The 20,716-nt window shown below is 48.0% G+C and overlaps 1 protein-coding gene across 1 annotated transcript in view; it reads left to right on the forward strand.

The window, feature by feature from the left end:
* LOC140455522 (complement C4-A-like) overlaps positions 1–20,716 on the forward strand; it is a 271,191-nt gene that overhangs the window by 173,828 nt on the left and 76,647 nt on the right. The gene's annotated exons all lie outside the window — the stretch shown is intronic.

The following is a 20,716-nucleotide window of genomic DNA, read 5'->3' on the forward strand; positions in this document are numbered from 1 at the left end:
CACAGTCACTGGCACACACATTCTCTCGCACACACGTTCTCTCACATTCATTCATACACTTTCCTGTACTGTCTTGCACACACTCTTGAACACACAGATTCTTGAACTTAATCACACACTCAAACTGTCTCTCACACAAACTGATTTGATTTAATTTATCATTGTCATACGTACCTTGGTACAATGAAAAGGTTTTGTTCTGCGTGCAGTACAGACCGATCATACCATACAAATTGCATTAGGGTAATCAAACAGAGTGACGGTAACAATGTTACGGCTGTAGAGAAGGTGCACAGAGGGCGAGGTCAAAACTAAATTAAAAATTTGAGAGTTCCATTCAGAAGTCTAATAACAGCAGGGGAGAAAAGCTAATCTTGAATCTGTTGGTCCATGTACACAAACATTTGTATCTTTTGTGTAGTAGAGAGTATAACCGGGGTGGGAGGGGTCTTTGATTATGTCAACTGCTTTCCCACTGCAGCAGAGGTATTGATGGAATCAATGGGTGAAAGACTGGTTCGGGTGATGGACTGGACTATTTGTAGTTTATGCGGACTTAGGAAGAGCAATTGCCAACCCACATTATGATGCATCCGGATTGGATGTTTCCAATGCTGGATCAATAAAAAATGGTAGGAGTCCTTGTGGACATGCTGGATGTTGTTGTGGGGAAAATCACCAGCCTTGGAGTCAGAGCCGCGGTTCAATGACAAAGTTTATTATGCAAGGAAATACCGGAGCTCCAGGAGAGAAAGACACCAACAGCATAGTGGTCAGCTGTGAATTTTCTCTCATTGTTGCCAGGGTTGGAGGATCTGAGCTACAGGGAGAGGTTGAACAGGCTGGGGCTGTTTTCCCTGGAGCGTCGGAGGCTGAGGAGTGACCTTTATAGAGGGGCATGGATAGGAGAAATAGGCAAAGTCCTTTCCCTGGGGTTGGGGAGTCCAGAACGAGAGGTTTAGGGTGAGAGGGGAAAGATATAAAAGAGACCTAAGGGGCAACCTTTTCACGCAGAGGGTGGTACGTGTATGGAATGAGCTGCCAGAGGAAGTGATGGAGGCTGGTACAATTGCAACATTTAAGAGGCATTTGGATGGGTATATAAATAGGAAGGTTTTGGAGGGATATGGGCCGGGCGCTGGCAGGTGGGACTAGATTGGGTTGGGATATCTGGTCGGCATGGACGGGTTGGACTGAAGGGTCTGTTTCCATGCTGTACATCTTCTATGTCATGTCAAGATACTTTTATACATTTTGTAATAATAGGTCAGTGATGAGGTTATTGTCTCTGTGAAATGGTTTGTTTATTGTAAATGTTGCAGAATCGTTGATAGCTTTGGTGCAGTCATTGTCAGTTCCAGCGCAGCATTTATTAATTTCAGCGCAGTCATTGTCAGTTTCTGTGCAGACATTGTCAGTTTTCAATGTCTGTGCGGAAGCCCATTGCTGTAGTAATGGGCGCTAATCGTTCTTCCTGAGAAGGACGATAACTGCAGCCTTGGCTATTATCACTTTGTACTGAGTCCATATTAAAGTGTTAGCATTTCAATCAAAGGTATTGGCTTGACCAAGACACTTTGACAGGCAGTATATGCTACTCATGTGTATTCTCTCCCCCACCCGCCTTAAACTCATCAATTAAGTTGTGAGTGCATTGTGCTGGCATTCTGGTGGCCCCAGGCAGTGTCTGTATTTGCTCTGCTGTCTCTGTCCATAATGTGGTCCAGCGGCCAACTTGTGTGTCAAGTGGCCAACTTGTGGCTCAGCGGCCATCTTGTATGTCCATGTGCCTAATGTCACCCTGCCCCATGCCATCTCCCACTTCACTCCCCCCTTTGTGGTCAAGGAGGCGACTTCGGAGATCTCCCGCAGACCGCCCAATTCACGTGTAAAGGTAGGTCATCTCTAGGAGCTCCTCCTCCCAAGGGATATCATGGAGTGCCAGTTTTATTGGGGGGCTCTTCCATGGTGACACCCGCTGCTGGTATATTTGTCATCAGTAGCACCTTACAGCAAAGCTTTAAACATCCAAGGCCCACACAGAATACCAGCATGAGTGCAATGAGGAGAACTATCCTGTGTGCCAAATACGGTCCCCAAGATTTACCTATCAACCAATTTAGCCAGCTGTCTGTAATTGTGGCTCCCTGTCGAAAATTATCGAGGTGGTCTCTGATATTCCCGATGGCTTTTGTAATGTTATGCGAGTTATCGATATCATGGGTATTACAATTGTCACCAATAATTGTACAAACCCTCCCTTGCTGTGCTAATTGATAATCCATTGCATAACATATCTGCTGTGTGTAGAGTCTGAGTTGAGCCAGCTCTGTATTAATTGCTTCCAGAGCTTTTGAGGTACAATTGCTGAAGATCGTGAGGCCACATACAAGGTCATACCAGGGTTTAGCACTGACCAGACCCTGTTGCGCACCCCCCCCCCCCCCCAAAAATGGAGATCCCAAGAATCCATAATCCTACTGATGACCCCAAAGTGGTGGGGATCTACCAGTCATCACAGAACTCCTGGCTGATAGAGTGGGTCATGGTATAGTAAGGGGCGTAATTGTCCCCACTGTGAACAGGTTTGGGAGGTGTGGACTGTCTGTCACATACGTGCCTTCAGTAGAAAAATAAATCCCTTTGCAACTCGGTAACATACATTGTCTTGTCCTTCCGTCTGTCTGTCCATCCATGTCGCCCCAATCCCCTGGGTGTTCCCCCAGCTGGTAAGAATCGAATGGGCACGTCCATGTGGCGGAGCTGACACGGGTGCCATTGCACTGACCACATATGAACTGTCTGCCCGCGGTCACATTCAAGCATGCCTGCTGGGTGCAGGTGCAGTAAACTGTCCCCTGGTGACTGTGCCGGGCTGATAAGTGCTCTGCGTCTGGAAGCATGAGTCGTTTTTGGGAACCAGGGCATAAACGCGTCCCCATCCCTGCCCTGTGAAACAGACTGGGTAATTACCGGGGTTTAAATGGATCTTCCCTTTCCTAGGCTGGGGGGACCCCAGCCCCATGGGCCAGTGGTCCTGCCCAGCTGCACACCCCTATCCTGGAGTCCCTGTTTGTATTTTCCTATCTGCCCCTTACACGGTGCTCCCGGGGTGTCCACTGTATACAGGTCACGAGGGATCCACATCAGTGTGGCCACAAATAGAGATTCTACTGATCGCGCCAGTGGGTAGCAGACAGTTCAGTTCCCATGTAAACTTAGGTGGGTTTTCTGGAAGTCGTCATCTTCAAATCCTGACATGCTTGTGTCGTGACTGCATGCTTCTGTGTGGTTTGTTCTGTTGGGTTTTCGGTACTCTCCCCTGTCTTGTCTGCTGTTCCTGTCTGTACCTGGGGAATGGTCAATGGCGTTAGTTTGGTCACAGGATTCTTTGAATGGTTTGGGTTGGGTCCAGTGCTTCCATGTGCCTTTTCGTTCACTGTCTAGGTGGGCACAGGTGTCCCTACTTGTCACCATGTCGTTTGGCCCATTCCGTTTTGGGGTAAAGCCTGGTTTGTCAGGTCATGCTCGCACCAGGATGCAGCTTCCTGCTGCTGGGTAAATCCTCAGGGAAGATTTCGAGTTGTCCAGCCTTGCCCGTTTTATCTTGTTTATCAATTACAGATTTCCACCTCCCTTTCAATTAGGAGCTGTATTTTATCACATACCGCCGAATTTTGCCTTTTAGTGGACCCACATCGGTGCCATCTGTGATTATTGTCTCTGGCAATTGTATTAATTCACATAGTAACAACAATGACTGCAGATGCTGAAAACCAAATACTGGATTAGTGGTGCTGGAAGAGCACAGCAGTTCAGGCAGCATCCAAGGACCAGCAAAATCGACGTTTCGGGCAAAAGCCCTTCATCAGGAATAAAGGCAGTGAGCCTGAAGCATGGAGAGATAAGCTAGAGGAGGGTGGGGGTGGGGAGAGAGTAGCATAGAGTACAATGGGTGAGTGGGGGAGGAAATGAAGATGATAGGTCAAGGAGGAGAGGGTGGAGTGGATAAGTGGAAAAGAAGATAGGCAGGCCGGACAAGTCAAGGAGACAGTAACTGAGCTGGAAGTTTGAAACTAGGATGAGGTGGGGGAAGGGGAAACGAGGAAGCTGTTGAAGTCCACATTGATGCCCTGGGGTTGAAGTGTTCCGAGGCGGAAGATGAGGCGTTCTTCCTCCAGGCGTCTGGTGGTGAGGGAGCGGCGGTGAAGGAGGCCCAGGACCTCCATGTCCTCGGCAGAGTGGGAGGGGGAGTTGAAATGTTGGGCCACGGGGGTGGTGTGGTTGATTGGTGCGGGTGTCTCGGAGATGTTCCCTAAAGCGCTCTGCTCGGAGGCGCCCAGTCTCCCCAATGTAGAGGAGACCGCATCGGGAGCAACGGATACAATAAATGATATTAGCCCAATTCTCTGATTCATGGTGGCTCTTAATTTCATTAGTATGGCTGGCAGCACTTCAGTCCATGTTCTGCCTGAGGTTTGCATAGCCTTTGCTAAAGTATTTTTAGGCATTCTCTTCATTCTCTCGACCATCCCTGAGCTCTGGGGGTGGTAGGGAATGTGAAATGTTTGTCTAATATTGAGTAATTGGCAGACAGTCTTCATGACCTTGCCTGTAAAATGCGTCCTTTGGTCGGAGTCGATCTGGAGGGATACCCCCCCACCTCGGGATTACCTCCTCTACTAATATCCTGGCTACAGTGGTCGCAGTGCAGGTTTTGGTTCGGAAAGCCTCTACATGGCATCTGTTGAATTGGTCTCTGATGACCAGACAGCACAGGAAGGTGGTAGCAGCCCTGTACAATCTATCTGAAGGTGTTCTCAGGGTCCCCTAGGTCTGGGCTGGTGTCCCATCCTAACTTTTATGGGTCTCTCTGGGTTATGTTGTACACAGACCATGCACCTGCAGCAGGAGTTGGCTTCCCATTCCCTTCCACCACCACTCTCTCCCTAGGCTTGCTATTGTGGCCTCCCAACCTGTATGGGAGAGCCCAGTGTGCAGTTCAAGCAATGTGTTCTCTATACACGCTGGTGCTACCACCTTGTCTGCTCACCTCCAGACCCCATCCTCCCCTCTGACTGCACCCTGCAGTTTCCATTGCTCTCTCTCTCTCTTCCTGTGGGGTGTCCTCCTGTCACTGCTGAATTTGGATAGCATCCTTTGCTCATTCAATAGTAGCTATTGCAGGTTTGTTAATAGCTTCTTGTCCTAGGGCTTTCCGAGCAGCTCGGTCTGCTGCTTGGTTTCCTTTGAATTTTAGCCAACCTGGGCTCTCTTTTGCTGGCTCCTTTTGATGGGCTTTTATTTTTATTACTGCAGCCTCTTTTGGCTGTTCACTGGCGCGCTACAGTGCCTGAATTCTTCATTGGTGTCTGATAAGGGTTCCCCCCGCAGTGGTGAACCCTCTTCTACCCCATACCACCATGTAGTCCTGGACTACATCAAAGGCATATTGACTGTCTGTATATATATTCATGATATTTCCTTTTGCTAATTCCAGTGCTTTGGTAAGTGCTACCAGTTCTGCTACCTGTGCCGCCCTGACTTCCACTAATCTTTCCGGACAAAACTGTTTCTAACTTATTATTTACCACATTCCTCCTATTCGGGGCGACACTGCTACATTTTCTCATGACCCATCCACACACACACTGTGTCTAGAGGAGTATCTTTTACTCTCTCCCTATCTTCATCCCTATCTATATCCCCACAGGTGTGCGGTTCCCCTGTGTCTAGAATTCCCTCAGCTGGGTTTTCTCCCATATCCCTAACTATTACCACGGACCGACTTGGGGGGGGGGGGGTAAAGGAACTGCCTCCCAATTTGCCCTTCTCATATTGGAGACAGCCCTCACTTTCCCTGTGTTTTGCATCTCTATTAGGGTGCGTTTAGTGTGGGTCAGTTGAGTCAATTTTGCGAACCCGAGTATAAACCTCTGACTGTAGAATAGCCCCATGACCTTTCTGACCCCCCCTGACAGTGGCAGGTCGTGGCATCTGTTGGATTGCCTTCTTGTGGTCATTGGGTATTTCTTTGAGTCCCTGGGATATAAGGTGTCCCAGGTATAAGCCTTATGTCTTGCTAATCTGGGCCTTTGTGGGGCTGACCTTTCACCCTGCGGTTGCCAATTCCTGCAATACTAGCCCTAAAGCTTCCTGGTACCCTGACTCAAACTCTGAGGCAATTAGGATATCATCTACATATCGGAGGGCAGTGTTACCCTCTGGTAAATCTATTCTCTTCAGGATGTCGCTCATCACCCTGTGAAAAATAATGGGGCTGTTGTGAACCCTTGAGGCAGGCGAGTGCACGTACACTGCCTGTTGCTTACTGTCAAGGCGAATTTATTCTGGGACTCCGGTTGTAACGGGATAGACCAGAAACCTTGGCTATGTCTAAAGCAGTAAAAATCTTGCACTCGGGGGCCAAGCCGTTTAAAATGGCAGAGGGGGTCTGCTTTAGTCCTGGATAATCAATGGCGAGCCTGTAGCTCCCATCAGGCTTTATTACTGGCCATGTCCAGGAATTAGTTGCACTTATGGTTTCTTTCAGGATTCCCTGTCTCACTAGTCTTTTCATTATCTCCACAACTGCTTTTCCTGCTTCAGGTTTTATTGGGTATTGTCGGTGGCGTTTATGCTCCGGTCTGGGAACCCTAATCGGGTCTATGCTAACTAAATCTGTATCTCACTTTGTTTCTGCCCAAGCTCCAGGGACAGAGGTGCAGATGGCTCCGAATCCCCCCTTTTCAAGGTTGCAGTCCCTAATGGTGACTGTAGCCACTTTAATAGTTTCAAGGTGATTTGTAAGTTTCATAATCTCGGCCTTTTGACCGTCCTCTTGGGTCCTTTCGCACAATGGATTAGAACATTATATTCTCTCATGAGGTCATTGCCCATTATTTGGCAGACATAGAATCTCATGGGGTCATATTTATATTGTTTATTTCTACGAGGGTTGATTCACTTCAGTAGGCTTGTGTTTTGTCCCCTCCTATCCCGGCGAAGTGAATAGTTTTATTTGTGTGGGGTAAGGGTAGGTTTGTGATGGATGCAGCCGTTCCTGTGTCTCCTAGCATCTCACATTTCCTCCCTCCTATTACTGCAGGCTCGTAAATTCTCCCCTCTCCCTCACCCTCACGAATGGAAGCAGCTGGCTGTCAGCTCTGCTGACCTCGGGATCCTCGCGGTTCCGCGGTCTTCCGGGTGGTGTTCGGGGGTGCCCCATGCTTTTCCCAGCACACTGCTTCTATGTGTCCTATTCTGTTGCAGTGGCTGCAGTGTTTTACATTGTTCCCTGCTCTCACTCTTGTATTCTGTCCTGCAGCTCTTTAACTTGTTCTTGGTCCTTTCTCCACCTACTTGTGGAGTAACTCACTTGTTCAATTAGGCCTGCAAATTGGTACACTAACACTAACTTCCTTTTTAGCTTTATTACATTTCTGTTTATCTATCCACTCTCTCTGCTGTGCTAATGTCTGGGATGGATCCCAGCCACTTTTCTTCATTTGCTCTGTCAACCCTTATCTGTTTGTCTTGTATTTCTCAATAAGGGAACCTGCAGTATCCCCCTTAAAACTTCAATATCCTTCCTGTCCTGAGAAAGGGGAGGCATTGTTGTGCTTTCTCACCCATTGCCATGACTTGAATGGAGCAGGAGAGATTATTGGTGATCATCAATTCCAGGAACATGAATATCTCAATCACCTCCATTTCAACAGCTTCTCTCAGACTCTCTGTTGTGCGAGCTGTCACATGTGCTTTCACACACAGTCACACACAGTCGCACACACACAGTCTCACACACAGGCACACACACACAGTCACACACAGTCTCACACACACACAGTCACACACACAGTCTCACACACACACAGAGTCTCACACACATGCACACTCACACACAGTCACGCACACAGACAGTCACACAGACAGTCACACACACAGTCTCTCACACACACACAGTTACACACACAGTCTCACACACACAGTCACACACACAGTCTCTCACACACACGCATACACACACAGTCGCGCACACAGACAGTCACACACACAGTCTCACACACAAACACACACAGTCGTACGCACACACAGAGCCGCACACACAGTCACACACACACACACACACACAGAGTCACACACACACAGTCACACACACACAGTCACCTAGACATAGGTGAGGATGTCACCTAGACAGGGGACGAAACATCTGCAACACAAATTCCCAGCTCGGTGAACACAACCACAACAACGAGCACTCAAGTTCCAAATCTTCTCCCAAACATTGAGTCTCACACACACATACACACACACGCACACACACAACCTACCTCTTGCTGTTGTGTTCACCTCTCGCATACCTGCTCTCGCTGTCATGCTCACACTCTCTCTCTTTCTTTCACACCTACACTCATGCTGTGCCTCTCATTCGCTCTCACACTTGCACTCACCCTCTGTCCCTCTCTCTCACACATCCGCACCCAAATGCCATCTCTCGCTCTCACACCCATGCTCGCATTCTGTCTCTCTCACTGTCACACCAACACTCAAACTCCATCTCAGTTGCTCGCTCTTACAATTGCACTCACATTCAGTCATTTTCATGCTCTCTCTACTGTCTCTCTCCCCCTCTCTCTCTCTCACACACACACACATGCTCACACTCTGACTCTCGCTGTCACACTTGCTCTTAGGCATGCACTCACAAACTGTCTCTCACTCTCACACTCACGCTCACCCTCTGTCTCAGTTGCACTGTGTCTCTCTCTCTCCCACTCTCTCCCACTTGCGGTCAGACTCTGTCTTTCTCTCTCACATTCTCTCACTCACCCTTATGCTCTGATCCTCCTTCACTCTCATACTTGGAACCACCCTCTGTCTCCTCACGCGCTGTCTCTCCCTCTCTCTCCCTCTCTCACTCATGCTCATCCTTTGTCTCTGTCTCTCTCTCTCTCTCACATGTTCTCTCTCTCCATTCTCTCTCACTCACACTCATGCTCTGTATTTCTCTGGCTCTCACACACTCAAGCTCTGTCTATTGTTCTCACACTCACATTCTTGCTGTGTCTCTCTCACACTCAAACTTTCTTATGCTCTGACAAAGAGTCAGTTAGACTCGAAGCATCAGATCTTTTCTCTCCTTACAGATACTTCCAGATCTGCTGAGATTTTCCAGCATTTTCTCTTTTGGTTTCTTATGCTCTCCCTCTCTCTCTGCCACTCGCACTCACACTCTGTCTCTCTCACTCATGCTCATGCTTTGCCTGTCTCTCCCTCTCTCACACACAAACTTACGGTCACCCTTTACCTCGTGCTCTCACTGTCTCTCTCTCTCTCTCTCTCTCTCTCGCTTTCACACTCTACCTCTCTTATGCTCTATCTCTATCTCTCTCTGTCACTCACACTCACCTTCTCTATCTCTCTCTGTCACTCACACTCACCTTCTCTCTCTCTCTCTCTCTCTCTCTCTCTCAGACATGTGCTCATGCTTTGTCTCTCTTGCTCACACTCACACTCACAGTCTGTCCTTCTCATGTTCTGTCTCTGTCTTTCTCTCTCAATTGTGCTCACCCTCTGTCCTTCTCTCTCTCTCAGTCACTCTCACCTCTCTCATGCTCACACTCTGTCATTTGCTCTCTCTCCCTCTCTCACAGGATCACATTCTCTCCCTCTCTCACCCTCGCGCTCACGCTCTGGCCATCTCTCTCTCTCTCACACACATACACACACACACACACACACACACATGCTCTGTCTCTCATTCTCAAACCCACACTCTCACACTGTCCCTCTCTTGCTCTCACACTCAGGCTCTGTATCGCTCAGGCTCTCTCTCTCTGTCTCTTTATCTTTCATTCACATAGATCCTCTGTCACTCTCTCTCACTCATGGTCACGCTCTGGCTCTCAATCTTACACTCATGCTCACCGTCTGGATCTCTCATGCTCTGTCTCTCTCTCTCTCCCTGTCTCTCTGTCTCTCTCTCTTTCTCATTCACGCTCACCCTCTGTCACTCTCTTTTACACATGCTCACACTCTGACTCTCAATCTCACACTCATGCTCACCGTCTGGATCTCTCATGCTCTGTCTCTCTCTCTCTCCCTGTCTCTCTGTCTCTCTCTCTTTCTCATTCACGCTCACCCTCTGTCACTCTCTTTTACACATGCTCACACTCTGACTCTCAATCTCACACTCATGTTCACCCTCTGTCTGTCTCTCTCTTACTCGCACTCTAGCTACATTTCTCTCTCTCTCTCTCTCTCGCTCTCACTCATACTCACACTCTATCTCTATCTCTCTCTGTCACCTTCTGTCTTTCACTCTCTTTCACTCATGCTCATGCCTTGTCTCTCTCGCTCTCACACTCATGCTCACAGTCTTTCTCTCTCTCACACACACACACACTCTCACACACTATCTCTCTATTGCTCTCACACTCGCACTCAGGCTCTGGATCTCTCATGCTCTGTCTTTTTGTCTCTCTCACTCATGCTCACCCTCTGTTTCTCTCACACTCTGTCTGTCTCTCTCTCTCTTGTTCTCTCTCTCTCTGTCTCTCTCACTCACACTCATGCTCACGCTCTGTCTCTCTCTCTTTCTCACACCCACACTTACTCTCTCTCGCATGTTCATGTTCTGTTTCTCTCTCTGACACTCACTCGCCTGCCCTGTCTCTCACTCTGACACCAACAGTCACACTCTGTGCTCTCACACCCATGCTCACACTCTGCCTTTCTCTTGCTCCCACGCTCACACTCAGGTCCTGGCTCTCTCACGCTCTGTCTGTCTGTGTCTCTCACACACACTCCTCCTTTGTCACTCTCTCACACACACACTCACACTCTGTCACTCTCACACACACTCTAGCTCTCAATCTCACACTATGCTCACCCTCTGTTTTCATACGCTCTGTTTCTCTCTCTCTCACTTTCGCCCTCTGTCTCTCCTATGCTGTATCTCTGTCTCTCTCTGTCTCTCTCTCATTCGCACTCACGCTCTGTCTGTCTGTCTCTCTCTCTCTCTCCTACATGCTGTTTCTCTCTCACTCTTACACTCCTGCTCACCTTCTGTCTCTCTCTCTCTCTCTCACACACATGGGCTCACCGCCCCTCTCTCTCTCACTCACGCCCATGCTCTGTCTGTCTCTCTCTCCCATGCTTACATTCTTTTTCTCTGTCTCTATCACACTCATGCGCACTCTCTGTGTCTGTCTGTCTCTCTCTCTTTCACTACCGCTCACTCTCTGTATCTCTTTATCACTCATGTTCTGTCTCTCACACACAGTCGCCCTCACGCTCTGGCTCTCCCTCTCACTCTCACACATGTGCTCACCCTCTGTCTCTTTCACGTGGTCTCTCATTCACGTACACCCCCTGTTTCATCCTCCTTCTCTTTCTGTTAGTAGCTCTCACCCTCTCTATCTTTCACTCTCACTCACCCTTTGTTTCTCTCTGTCTCTCACCCATCCTCACCCTCTCTCTCTTTCACTCATGCTCACACTCTGCCTGTCTGTCTCTCTTTCACATAAGCTCACGCTCAATCTCTTGCACTTACACTCGCACAAATGCTTCGTTTCTCTCTCTCTCTCATGCGCTCACACTGTCCTTGTTTCTCTCGCTCTTGCGATCATGCTCTGTCTCTCTCTTGCACACATAGGCACGCTCTGTCTCTCGCACTCATGCTCTCACTCTGTCTGTCTCTGTATCTCTCATTGTCATGCTCTGTCTCGCTCTTGCTCTCACAGTCGAATTCACACTCAGTCTCTCGTACATTCTGCCTCTCTCTCTCACTCACACCCTCTGTCTCTCACTCTCTTGTGCATTCACCCACTGTGTGTCTCTCTCTTTCTCACTCGTGCTCATCCTCTGTCTCTCTCTCTCTCTCTCTCACTCATGTTCACCCCTCTTTCTTTCACTTGTGCTCACACTCTATCTCGCTACTTAACTCGTACTCAATCTCTGTCTCTCTCTTTCTCTCTCTCTAACACACTCATGCTCTGACTCTTGCACTCACAATTGTGCTCACTCTCTGTCTGTCTTTCTCACTCAAGCTCATGGTCTATTTCTCTCTCTCTCTCTCTCTCTCTTTATCTCATGCACATTTTAACATTCAGCCTCTCTCTCTCTCTCTCTCTCACTCATGTTCACCCTTTGTCTGTTGCTCTCTCACTCATGCTCTTGCTGTCTCCCTCTCTCTCTCTCACTCCCATTTTCACACTCATTATCTCTCTCTCACTCATGCTCTTGCTGTCTCTCTCTCTCTCTCTCACTCCCATATTCACACTCACTATCTCTCTCTCACTCATGCTCTTGCTGTCTCCCTCTCTCTCTCACTCCCATATTCACACTCACTATCTCTCTCTCACTCATGCTCTTGCTGTCTCTCCCTCTCTCTCTCACTCCCATATTCACACTCACTATCTCTCTCTCACTCATGCTCTTGCTGTCTCCCTCTCTCTCTCTCACTCCCATATTCACACTCACTATCTCTCTCTCACTCATGCTCTTGCTGTCTCTCTCTCTCTCTCTCTCTCACTCCCATATTCACACTCACTATCTCTCTCTCACTCATGCTCTTGCTGTCTCTCTCTCCCTCTCTCTCTCACTCCCATATTCACACTCACTATCTCTCTCTCACTCATGCTCTTGCTGTCTCTCTCTCTCTCTCTCTCTCACTCCCATATTCACACTCACTATCTCTCTCTCCCTCACTCTTGCTGTCTCCCTCTCTCTCTCTCACTCCCATATTCACACTCACTATCTCTCTCACTCATGCTCTTGCTGTCTCTCTCTCTCTCTCTCACTCCCATATTCACACTCACTATCTCTCTCTCACTCATGCTCTTGCTGTCTCTCTCTCTCTCTCACTCCCATATTCACACTCACTATCTCTCTCTCACTCATGCTCTTGCTGTCTCCCTCTCTCACTCCCATTTTCACACTCACTATCTCTCTCTCACTCATGCTCTTGCTGTCTCCCTCTCTCTCTCTCTCTCACTCCCATATTCACACTCACTATCTCTCTCTCTCTCACTCTTGCTGTCTCCCTCTCTCTCTCACTCCCATATTCACACTCACTATCTCTCTCTCACTCATGCTCTTGCTGTCTCTCTCTCTCTCTCTCTCTCACTCCCATATTCACACTCACTATCTCTCTCTCTCTCACTCTTGCTGTCTCCCTCTCTCTCTCACTCCCATATTCACACTCACTATCTCTCTCTCACTCATGCTCTTGCTGTCTCTCTCTCTCTCTCTCTCGCTCACTCCCATATTCACACTCACTATGTCTCTCTCCCTCACTCTTGCTGTCTCCCTCTCTCTCTCACTCCCATATTCACACTCACTATCTCTCTCACTCATGCTCTTGCTGTCTCTCTCTCTCTCTCTCACTCCCATTTTCACACTCACTATCTCTCTCTCACTCATGCTCTTGCTGTCTCTCTCTCTCTCTCTCACTCCCATATTCACACTCACTATCTCTCTCTCACTCATGCTCTTGCTGTCTCTCTCTCTCTCTCACTCCCATTTTCACACTCACTATCTCTCTCTCACTCATGCTCTTGCTGTCTCTCTCTCTCTCTCTCACTCCCATATTCACACTCACTATCTCTCTCTCACTCATGCTCATACTGTCTCTCTCTCTCTCTCACTCCCATTTTCACACTCACTATCTCTCTCTCACTCATGCTCTTGCTGTCTCTCTCTCTCTCTCTCTCACTCCCATATTCACACTCACTATCTCTCTCTCACTCATGCTCATACTGTCTCTCTCTCTCTCTCACTCCCATTTTCACACTCACTATCTCTCTCTCACTCATGCTCTTGCTGTCTCTCCCTCTCTCTCTCTCTCACTCCCATATTCACACTCACTATCTCTCTCTCACTCATGCTCTTGCTGTCTCCCTCTCTCTCTCTCTCACTCCCATATTCACACTCACTATCTCTCTCTCACTCATGCTCATACTGTCTCTCTCTCTCTCTCACTCCCATTTTCACACTCACTATCTCTCTCTCACTCATGCTCTTGCTGTCTCTCCCTCTCTCTCTCTCACTCCCATATTCACACTCACTATCTCTCTCTCATTCATGCTCTTGCTGTCTCCCTCTCTCTCTCTCTCACTCCCATATTCACACTCACTATCTCTCTCTCTCTCACTCTTGCTGTCTCCCTCTCTCTCTCACTCCCATTTTCACACTCACTATCTCTCTCTCACTCATGCTCTTGCTGTCTCCCTCTCTCTCTCTCACTCCCATATTCACACTCACTATCTCTCTCTCTCTCACTCTTGCTGTCTCCCTCTCTCTCTCACTCCCATATTCACACTCACTATCTCTCTCTCACTCATGCTCTTGCTGTCTCTCTCTCTCTCTCTCACTCCCATATTCACACTCACTATCTCTCTCTCACTCATGCTCTTGCTGTCTCTCTCTCTCTCTCACTCCCATTTTCACACTCACTATCTCTCTCTCACTCATGCTCTTGCTGTCTCTCTCTCTCTCTCTCACTCCCATATTCACACTCACTATCTCTCTCTCACTCATGCTCATACTGTCTCTCTCTCTCTCTCACTCCCATTTTCACACTCACTATCTCTCTCTCACTCATGCTCTTGCTGTCTCTCTCTCTCTCTCTCTCACTCCCATATTCACACTCACTATCTCTCTCTCACTCATGCTCATACTGTCTCTCTCTCTCTCTCACTCCCATTTTCACACTCACTATCTCTCTCTCACTCATGCTCTTGCTGTCTCTCCCTCTCTCTCTCTCTCACTCCCATATTCACACTCACTATCTCTCTCTCACTCATGCTCTTGCTGTCTCCCTCTCTCTCTCTCTCACTCCCATATTCACACTCACTATCTCTCTCTCACTCATGCTCATACTGTCTCTCTCTCTCTCTCACTCCCATTTTCACACTCACTATCTCTCTCTCACTCATGCTCTTGCTGTCTCTCCCTCTCTCTCTCTCACTCCCATATTCACACTCACTATCTCTCTCTCATTCATGCTCTTGCTGTCTCCCTCTCTCTCTCTCTCACTCCCATATTCACACTCACTATCTCTCTCTCTCTCACTCTTGCTGTCTCCCTCTCTCTCTCACTCCCATTTTCACACTCACTATCTCTCTCTCACTCATGCTCTTGCTGTCTCCCTCTCTCTCTCTCACTCCCATATTCACACTCACTATCTCTCTCTCTCTCACTCTTGCTGTCTCCCTCTCTCTCTCACTCCCATATTCACACTCACTATCTCTCTCTCACTCATGCTCTTGCTGTCTCTCTCTCTCTCTCTCTCACTCCCATATTCACACTCACTATCTCTCTCTCACTCATGCTCTTGCTGTCTCTCTCTCTCTCTCACTCCCATATTCACACTCACTATCTCTCTCTCTCTCACTCTTGCTGTCTCCCTCTCTCTCTCTCACTCCCATATTCACACTCACTATCTCTCTCTCACTCATGCTCTTGCTGTCTCCCTCTCTCTCTCTCTCACTCCCATATTCACACTCACTATCTCTCTCTCACTCATGCTCATACTGTCTCTCTCTCTCTCTCACTCCCATTTTCACACTCACTATCTCTCTCTCACTCATGCTCTTGCTGTCTCTCTCTCTCTCTCTCTCACTCCCATATTCACACTCACTATCTCTCTCTCACTCATGCTCTTGCTGTCTCTCTCTCTCTCTCTCACTCCCATATTCACACTCACTATCTCTCTCTCTCTCACTCTTGCTGTCTCCCTCTCTCTCTCTCACTCCCATATTCACACTCACTATCTCTCTCTCACTCATGCTCTTGCTGTCTCTCTCTCTCTCTCTCACTCCCATATTCACACTCACTATCTCTCTCTCTCTCACTCTTGCTGTCTCTCTCTCTCTCTCTCACTCCCATATTCACACTCACTATCTCTCTCTCACTCATGCTCTTGCTGTCTCTCTCTCTCTCTCTCACTCCCATATTCACACTCACTATCTCTCTCTCACTCATGCTCTTGCTGTCTCCCTCTCTCTCTCTCCCTCCCATTTTCACACTCACTATCTCTCTCTCTCTCTCACTCATGTTCTTGCTGTCTCTGCCATGCGCATGTGCTCACCCTCTGTCTGTCTCTCACTCGTGCTTCACCTTTTCTCTGTCTCTCTCTCTCTTGCACTCACACTCCATCTCTCCCTCTCTCACCTGCACTCACAGTCTGTCTTTCGAACGCTCGCTCTCTCTCTGTCACAGTCAACCTCTATCTCTCTCTCTCTCTCACTCATGCTGTCTCTCTTGCTTTCATATCCATGCTCTCTCTCTCTCTCTCTTTCACTCACTCACATGCTCACATTCTGTCTCTTGCATTCTCACACTCACACACATGCTTTACTTCTCAGATTCTAGATTAGTGGTGCTGGAAGAGCACAGCAGTTCAGGCAGCATCCAAGTAGCTTCGAAATCGATGTTTCGGGCAAAAACCCTGCTGATGAAGCGCTTTTGCCCGAAACGTCGATTTCGAAGCTACTTGGATGCTGCCTGAACTGCTGTGCTCTTCCAGCACCACTAATCCAGAATCTGGTTTCCAGCATCTGCAGTCATTGTTTTTACCTCTTTACTTCTCAGGGCTCTGTCTCTCTCTCTCTTTCACACTCATGCCCATCCTCTGTCTCTGTCTCTGTCTCTCTCAATCATGCTCACCCATCCCTCGCGCTTTCACTCATGCTCATGATCAGTCTCTCTCTCTCTCATGCTTAGATTAGATTAGATTACTTACAGTGTGGAAACAGGCCCTTAGGCCCAACAAGTCCACACCGCCCCGCCGAAGCGTAACCCACCCATACCCCTACATCTACATTTACCCTTTACCTAACACTACGGGCAATTTAACATGGCCAATTCACCTGGCCTGCACATCTTTGGACTGTGGGAGGAAACCGGAGCACCCGGAGGAAACCCACGGAGACACAGGGAGAATGTGCAAACTCCACACAGTCAGTCGCCTGAGGCGGGAATTGAACCCTCAGGCGCTGTGAGGCAGCAGTGCTAACCACTGTGCCACCGTGCCGCCCACCGTGCGTTCACCCTCTGCCTATTTCTTTCTAAATCATTGTCATGCTCTATCTCACTCACACTCTGTCTCTCTCTCTTTCTCTCTCTTTTTCACTCATGTTCACCCCCTCTCAATTTCTTTCACTCACGCTCATCGTTTGTCTCTCTCACTCTCTCATGCGCGCCCACCCTGTGCCTCTTTCTGTCTCACTCTTACACTCACGCTGTTTGTGACTGAGGGAGGTGCAGGGAGATGACTCCTTGTGTGAGGATTTGTTAATATTATTGTGAGGAATTTGAGCTAACAGCCTGTAAACAGTGAGTGGGCATTTGAAAAGAAGGTAAATGAACAATTCAGTGAGGGTGAGAAGCTAATGAAGCAGGGAGGTGTTGGCCTAGTGGCATTATCGCTGGGCTGTTAACCTAGAGACCCAGGTCACGTTCTTGGGACCTGGGTTCAAATCCTGCCATGGCTGATGGTATAATCTGGAATTAAGAGTCTAATGATGACTGTGAATCAATTGTTGGAAAAACCTATTTGATTCACCGATGTCCTTTAGGGAAGGGAAGTGCCATCCTTACTGGTCTGGCCTCCATGTGACTTCAGACCCACACTAATGTGGTTGACTCTTAACTGCCCCCCTGGGCGATAAATGCTGGCCTTGACAGCGATGCCCTCAGCCTCACCGTGGGTGGCACGGTGGCACAGTGGTTAGCACTGCTGCCTCACAGCGCCTGAGACCCGGGTTCAATTCCCGACTCAGGCGACTGACTGTGTGGAGTTTGCACGTTCTCCCCGTGTCTGCGTGGGTTTCCTCCGGGTGTTCCGGTTTCCTCCCGTGCAGGTTGGGTGAATTGGCCATGCTAAATTGCCCGTAGTGTTAGGTAAGGGGTAGATGTAGATGTAGGGGTATGGGTGGGTTACGCTTCGGCGGGGCGGTGTGGACTCGTTGGGCCAAAGGGCCTGTTTCCACACTGTAAGTAATCTAATCTAATCTTATCTAATCTAATCTTTGGCAATTTCAACTGCCACAATGTTGATTGACATCGCATCAAAGTTTGACGTGAGGAATAATTCTTTAAATGTGTTGAAGATTTCTGTTTTACATCAACTTGTAAATGATCTTACAAGGGACAGTGCAGTGCTGGACCTGTTTCTGGGGAACAAGGTTAGGCAGGTGTTTGAGACGGCAAGGCGTAGCACTTTATTGAAAAAGACCAGGACAACATAGGCTTTAGATTTCTAATGGTAAAGGAAAAAGGCAGTTTGTAACAAAAGGACTTTGGATAGGGTAAGGCATATTTTATTAAAATAAGGCAGGATCTGGGTAAAGTAGTCTGGGAACAGTTACTTGAAGGTGAATCCACAGCAGAATAATAGGAGGAGTTCAGAAACGGAACTGGAATGGATAAAGGCCACTTCAGGTGAAATTTACAGTCAACAAGCCCAGAGAATCCTGGATCTCTAGGAATGCTCAGCACATGCATATGACACTTGCAAAGGGTCGCAAATGAATGGAGGACCAGGAGAGTACCCATATGAAGCATGAAGAAATGCTGGTCATAGACTCATAGAGATGTACAGCATGGAAACAGACCCTTTGGTCCAACCCGTCCATATCGACCAGATATCCCAACCCAATCTAGTCCCACCTGCCAGCACCCGGCCCATATCCCTCCAAACCCTTCCTATTCATATAGCCATCCAAATGCCTCTTAAATGTTGCAATTCTACCAGCCTCCACCACTTCCTCTGGCAGCTCATTCCATACACGTACCACCCTCTGCGTGAAATTGTTGCCCCTTTTATATCTTTCCCCTCTCACCCTAAACCTATGCCCTCTAGTTCTGGACTCCCCCACCCCAGGGAAAAGACTTTGTCTATTTACCCTATCCATGCCCCTCATAATTTTGTAAGCCTCTATAAGGTCACCCCTCAGCCTCTGACACTCCAGGGAAAACAGCCCCAGCCTGTTCCACCTCTCCCTGAAGCTCAGATCCTCCAACCCTGGCAACATCCTTGTAAATCTTTTCTGAACCCTTTCAAGTTTCACAACATCTTTCTAATGGGAAGGAGACCAGAAGTGCATGCAATATTCCAACAGTGGCCTGCTGGTGTCCAAGATTAGAGAGAATCCCAAAATATTCTACATTAAGCTGAAGAGATTAGCCAAGGAAAGGGTAGGGCCGATTAGAAACTGAGGTTGGGGGGGGGGGGGGGCGTAGATGGGATGGAGGGATCCATCTTTGGGGCTGAATGGCATTGGTACAGTAAATGAGTATGTCAGATCTATCTTCCCTTGAAAGAGGAGGATTCAAGTCTATAAATTGGGAAGATGCACTGTGAGGGTAATGTGGAATGGAAGTTTTTGGCTGGTTTATAAGTGAACAAATCCTCATGCCCCAGGTGAGTTGTTTCCAAGACTGCTGTGGAACATGAGGGAGAAAAGCTCAGGGCCCTGATCCAATTATTTAATTCCACTCTGGTCACACAGGGAGGGACCAGAGGGTTGGAGAACAGATCATGTGGTTCAATTTATCAAGAAAGGTGACAATGATGGATGCAAAGTTGTTTGGTTCCCATGGAGGTTTGAGATGCAAAGTTGAAGTCTGTTCTACATGCAGAGTGACCTTCACTCATCCTGTGGTGGAATATAAAATAATAAGGTCACTCTGCTTTTGTACTCCTTATGGAACTGTAATCTTTCCATTATATTGTCGGCAAATGTTACAGAGTCATAGTCATACAGTGATACAGCTTGAAAAATCTTTCGGTCCAACCAGTCCATGCCGAACATAATCCCAAACTAAACTAGTCCCAACTGACCCATATCCCTCCAAACCTTTCCTATTTATAGATTTGTCGAAGTGTCTTGTAAGCATTGTAACTCTGCCAGCATCCATCACTTCCTCAGGAAGTTCCTTCCACACACAAGCTGCTCTCTGTGTAAAAGATTAGTCCTATCTGTACCCCTCATGATCTTATAAAACTTTATATGATCACCTCTCAACCCGCACTTTGCTCCAGTGAGATAAGTCCCAGCCGATCCAGCCTTGCTTTATAACACAAACCTTCCATACCCGGCAGGATTCTGGTAAATCTCTTCTAACCCTCCCTCAGTCCATAACATCCTTCTGTTGTACCTGCCACACACTGTGTGTTTGGGAAAGAAAGCGTGAGTTTACTCTTAATAATAATAATATTTATTTACTTAACACAATTACAAATATAATACTAAAATACTCTACAAACTAGCAATTTGCACTATAAATCTAATCAAATATCTTTTGCTATAGCTGAACTCTGGATGATTACATACCACCACAATGGGGAGGTACGGTGGCTCAGTGGTTAGCACTGCTGCCTCACAGCACCAGGGTAAAGATTCAATTCCAGCCTTGGGTGACTGTCTGTGTGGAGTTTGCATGTTCTCCCCGTGTCTGTGCGGGTTTCCTCCGGGTGCTCCGGTTTCCTCCCACAGTCCAAAGATGTGCAGGTCAGGTGAATTGGCCATGCTAAATTGCCCATAGTGTTAGCTGTATTAGTCAGAGGGAAATGGGTCTGGGTGGGTTACTGTTCGGAAGATTGGTGTGAACTGGTGGGGCCAAAGGGCCTGTTTCCACACTGTAGGGAATCTAATCTAATCTCACACCAGATCTTGGCCTTGATCCAGGTGGCGATGATCATCTG

Source organism: Chiloscyllium punctatum, chromosome 30 (assembly GCF_047496795.1).
Source record: "Chiloscyllium punctatum isolate Juve2018m chromosome 30, sChiPun1.3, whole genome shotgun sequence".
Classification (NCBI taxonomy): domain Eukaryota; kingdom Metazoa; phylum Chordata; class Chondrichthyes; order Orectolobiformes; family Hemiscylliidae; genus Chiloscyllium; species Chiloscyllium punctatum.